We start from the raw sequence: 6,000 nt of genomic DNA on the forward strand, positions 1-6,000 counted from the left end.
CTGAATTTCAGCAAATAAACCTAATGCCAAGATGTCAGAGACCTACAGTACCAAAAAGACGGAGGACGGAGACCTTGCGGCAGGCCTCAGAGGAGCTGGAACAGGGGAGGAGAGAACGTCACTCCCTCCCCTAGAGACCGGGATTGCTGTTGGGGGTGCGGGAAGGAGCAAGGGAGGGGCCGTGTGACCGGGAGATCATCCAGGACTCCCGCTGCCTGTACAGTGGAAACCCGTGGACAGGGGAAAGCTTCCATGCATGGGGACCCCATAAACCCAGGGCCCCAGGAGGCCAGAGAACCGAACTGATCTGAATCCAGATCAGCGCGTGAGAGAAACTGCCCCTCCCCCTGGCAAACCGCACTGGGCGCCGCCATCTTGCCTGACAGCGGAGAGCTCAGAACGTGCAGCTCTGGACCCCTATCTATTGGCAACAGGCTGTAACTGCAACCGAATTCTACCACCATGCAAAAAACCGCCCTTCTACCATCCAGCAATTTATAAAAGCTCCAGACCAGAAGGAAAACAATAAAAACACAGAATTAAGTCTTGAGGACTTGGAAATAGGTAAACTAAGTGCAAATGTGTTCAAAGTAGCTATAATCAAAAAACTCAATGAGGTAGAGAGAAAGATAGAGAAACAAGCCAACGAGTTATGGATTTACTTCACAAAAGAGATTGAAATCATAAAGAAGAATCAAACAGAATTACTAGAGATGAAAAACACAATGGACGAGATAAAACAGACTACGGATTCCCTGAATGCCCATGTAGACACCATAGAAGAGCAAATTAGCATAATCAAAGATAGACAGGCTGAATGGCTCCAGACAGAGGAAGAAAGAGAACTAAGAATTAAAAAGAATGAGGAAAATCTCTGAGAGATAGCGGATTCAATGAGGAGAAAGAATTTAAGGATCATAGGAATTCCCTAGGACATGGAAAAGGAAAATGGAGCAGAAAGTGTGCTTAATGAAATTATAGAAGAGAACTTCCCAAATCTAGGGATTGAGGGAGAAATGTGTGTAGAGGAAGCTTTCAGATCTCCTAGATTTGTCAATGTAAAAAGACCTACTGCAAGGCGTATAGTAGTACAAATGGCAAAAATGAAAGACAAAGAAAGAATATTCAGGGCAGTAAGACAGAAGAAAATAACCTACAAAGGAACTCCTATCAGACTTTCAGTGGATTTCTCTACAGAAACCTTACAAGCTAGGAGAGAATGGAGTGACATATTCAAAACTTTAAACGATAAAAATCTTCAGCCAAGAATACTCTATCCAGCAAGAATATCCTTCAGATATGAGGGAGAAATTAAATCTTTTCCAGACAAACAAAAGTTAAGGGAATTTGTAACCAAAAGTCCTCCACTACAAGAAATCCTCAAGAAGGCTCTCATACCTGAAAAAAGAAAAAAGGGAAAAAGGGGTGACAAACCACAGAGTAGGGAACCAGATAGATAGAACCAGAATAGGATAGCAAATCTTCGACTATAGCATTAGGATAAAGGGAAGGAAACTACCAAAGCAAAGACGATCTTATCACTCTAACTACAAACTCATAACACGAGTTGGAATAAGAAATGAAAATAATAATTTAGGAGGGGAAGAGCAAAGGGACTAAATCAGTCTAGGTCAAGTAAGTAAGAGACCACCGGAGAATAGACTATATTATACACGAGATTCTAAACACAAACTTCAGGGTAGCCACTAAACTGAAAAACAGAACAGAGCCACAAAACATAAATAAAGAAAAATCTAAGAAACCCAGCATAAGAAATTGCAGTATTAAATGGGTAGGCTAAAGCACACAGGAAAAGAAAAGCAGGAAATCCAGATAATGAGTGACAGATTGACAGCATTAAGTCCACATGCATCAGTAATCACTCTCAATGTAAACAGGTTGAACTCTCCAATAAAAAGATACAGAGTGGCAAAATGGATTAAAGTACAAGATCCAACAATTTGTTGCCTCCAGGAAACACACCTCAGCCCCAAGGACAAACACAGGCTCAGAATGAAGGGGTGGAGGACAATATTTCAAGCTAATAGCAAGCAAAAAAAAAGCAGGTGTTGCAATTCTTATATCAGACAAAGCAGGTTACAAAATAAGACAGGTAAATAGAGACACAGAGGGACAATATATAATGATCAAAGGGACACTTCATCAAGAAGAAATAACGCTTATAAATATCTGTGCACCCAACATAGGAGCCCCCAGGTTCATAAAGCAACTATTAACAGACCTAAAGGAAGATGTTAAAAACAACACAATAATAGTAGGGGACCTCAACACCCCACTCACATCAATGGACAAATCATCCAGACAGAAAATCAACAAGGAAATAGTGGAGCTAAACAAAAAACTAAAACAGTTGGACTTAATAGACATATATAGATCACTTCACCCTGAAAGAGCTGAATACATGTTCTTCTCAAGTGCACATGGAACATTCTCGAGGATAGACCATATGTTGGGAAACAAGGCAAGCGTCTACAAATTTAAAAAAATTGAAATAATAACAAGCATCTTCTCTGATCATAATGCTGTAAGGCTAGAAATTAATTACAAGAAAAAAGCTGAGAAAGGCACAAAGATGTGGAGACTAAACAACACACTACTGAACAAGCAATGGATCACTGAAGAAATTAAAGAAGAAATCAAAAAATACCTGTAAACTAATGAAAATGATAACATGCCATACTAACTCATATGGGATACAGAAAAAGCTGTATTAAGAGGGAAATTCATCGCAATACAGGCACATCTTAACAAACAAGAAAAATCCCAAATAAGCAATCTTAAACTACACCTAACTGAACTAGAGAAAGAACAAATAAAGCCCAAAGTCAGCAGAAGGAGAGAAATAATAAAAATCAGAGCAGAAATAAATACTATTGAAACGAAAAAGGCGGTAGAAAGGTTCAATGAAACAAAGAGCTGGTTTTTTGAGAAGATAAATAAAATTGACAAACCCCTAGCCAGACTTACATAGGAAAGAAGGGATAAAGCTCAAATAAACAAAATCAGAAATGAAAGAGGAGCAATAACAACAGACTCTGCAGAAATACAACAGATTGTAAGAAAATACTACAAAAAGCTATATGCCAACAGAATGGATAACCTAGAGGAAATGGATAAATTCTTGGACTCCTACAATCTCCCAAAGCTCACTCAAGAAGAAGCAGACAATTTGAACAGACCAATCACAAGGAAAGAGATTGAAACAGCAATCAAAAACATCCCAGGGGCTGGCCCCGTGGCCGAGTGGTCAAGTTCGTGCGCTCTGCTGCAGGTGGCCCAGTGTTTCGTTGGTTCGAATCCTGGGCACGGACATGGCACTGCTCATCAAACCACGCTGAGGCGGCATCCCACATGCCACAACTAGAAGGACCCGCAACGAAGAATATACAACTGTGTACCGGGGGGCTTTGGGGAGAAAAAGGAAAAATAAAATCTTAAAAAAAAAAAAAACATCCCAAAGAATAAAACCCCAGGACCAGATGGCTTTCCTGGGGAATTCTACCAAACTTTCAGAGAGGATTTAATACCTATCCTTTCCAAGCTATTCCAAAAAATTAGGGAGGATGGAACACTTCCTAACACATTCTATGAGGCCAACATCACGCTGATACCAAAGCCTGACAAGGACACCACGAAAAAAGAGAACTACAGGCCAATATCACTGATGAACATAGATGCAAAAATCTTCAACAAAATTTTGGCAATGAGAATTCAGCAATTCATCAAAAGGATCATACATCATGATCAGGTGGGATTCATACCAGGGGCACAGGGATGGTTCATCATCCGCAAATCAATCAACGTGATACACCACATCAACAAACTGAGGAATAAAAACCACATGATCATCTCAATAGATGCAGAGAAAGCATTTGACAAGATCCAACAGCCAATAATGATAAAAACTCTGAACAAAATTGGCATAGAAGGGAACTACCTCAACATAACAAAGGCCATATATGACAAACCCACAGCCAACATCATATTCAATGGACAAAAACTGAGCGCCATCCCCCTGAAAACAGGTACGAGACAAGGATGCCCTCTATCACCACTCTTATTTAACATAGTACTGGAGGTCCTGGCCAGAGCAATCAGGCAAGAAAAAGGAATAAAAGGAATCCAAATAGGGAGGGAAGAAGTGAAACTCTTGCTGTTTGCAGACGACATGATCTTATATCTAGAAAACCCCAAAGAATCCATCAGAAAACTCTTAGCAGTAATCAACAACTACAGCCAAGTTGCAGGATATAAAATCAACCTGCATAAATTGTCGGTGTCACGATCCAATGTACACACCAGGATAGATGCGGAGAGGGCTGATGGCCACTCTGAGTTTATTATAACCAGTGTTTCAATATACACATAGCTTACATCTGTTAAACATACACAGATGTTCTGGATGAAATAATTAGCGAATGCCAAGAATTCTTAGTGATTTCTCAAGGAGCCCTCCCTCGGCGTCTGTTTTGATATTTTCATGTTATTGCTGTGCTCCTATATTTTTATATCAGAGCAGGCAAGGTTTCTTAGGCAACGGCCCCTCCTGCTCCTGATATCGATATCGTTTCTCCATCTGTGCCCCTGGGCGACCGATGCCTGTCCTGGTTGCCTCCCCATGGAGGTCTTACCCGTCATTGCCTAACCAGCCTTATCACCACTGGGTCACAGTTTGTTGGCAAGCTTTTTCCAGTGATTATTAACCCTTCCTGCATCAGGGGCGGCTACACAAATCAGTAGCATCTTTATATTCTAATAATGAACAGAAAAAGAACTCAAGAAAACAATACCATTCACAATCACAAAAAAAGAATAACATCCCTTGGGGTAAATTTAACTACGGAAGTGAAGGACCTATAGAATGAAAATTACAAGGCCTTTCTGAGAGAATCGGACGACAACATAAGGAGATGGAAAGACATTCCATGTACATAGATTGGAAGAAGAAACATAGTTAAAATGTCCGTTCTACCCAAAGCAATCTACACATTCAACGCTATCCCAATCAGAATCCCAATGACATTCTTTACAGAATTAGAAGAGAGAATCCTCAAATTCATATGGGGCAACAAAAGACCCCAAATTGCTAAAGCAATACCGAGAAAAAAGAACAAAACGAGAGGCATCACAATCCCTGACTTCAAAACATACTACAAAGCAACAGTAATCAAAACAGCATGGTACGGGTACAAAAACAGGTGCACAGATCAACGGAACAGAATTGAAAGCCCAGAAATAAAACCACACATCTATGGACAGCTTATCTTCAACAAAGGAGCCAAGGGCATACAATGGAGAAAAGAACGTCTTTTCAACAAATGGTGCTGGGGAAACTGGAAAGCCATATGTAAAAGAATGAAAAGTGACCATTGTTTTTCACCATTCACCAAAATAACCTCAAAATGGATCAAAGACCTAAAGGTGAGACCTGAAACCATAAGGCTTCTAGAAGAAAACATAGGCAGTACACTCTTTGACATCAGTATTAAAAGGATCTTTTCGGACACCATGTCTTCTCAGACAAGGGAAACAATAGAAGGAATAAACAAATGGGACTTCATCAGACTAAAGAGCTTCTTCAAGGCAAATGAAAACAGGATTGAAACGAAAGAACAAGCTACTAACTGGGAAAAAATATTTGCAAGTCCTCTATCTGACAAAGGCTTAATATCCATAATATATAAAGAACTCTCACAACTCAACAACAAAAAATCAAACAACCTGATCAAAAAATGGGCAGGAGATGTGAACAGACATTCCTCCAAAGAAGACATACAGATGGCCAATAGACACATGAAAAGATGCTCATCATCACTAATCATCAGGGAAATGCAGATCAAAACTGCACTAAGATATCACCTTACACCTGTTAGAATGGCAAAAATAAGCGAAACAAAAAGTGAGAAATGTTGGAGAGGTGTGGAGAAAAAGGAACCCTCATACACTGCTGGTGGGAATGCAAACTGCTGCAACCACTAT

Source organism: Equus quagga, chromosome 13, assembly GCF_021613505.1.
Source record: "Equus quagga isolate Etosha38 chromosome 13, UCLA_HA_Equagga_1.0, whole genome shotgun sequence".
NCBI classification, from domain to species: Eukaryota; Metazoa; Chordata; class Mammalia; order Perissodactyla; family Equidae; genus Equus; species Equus quagga.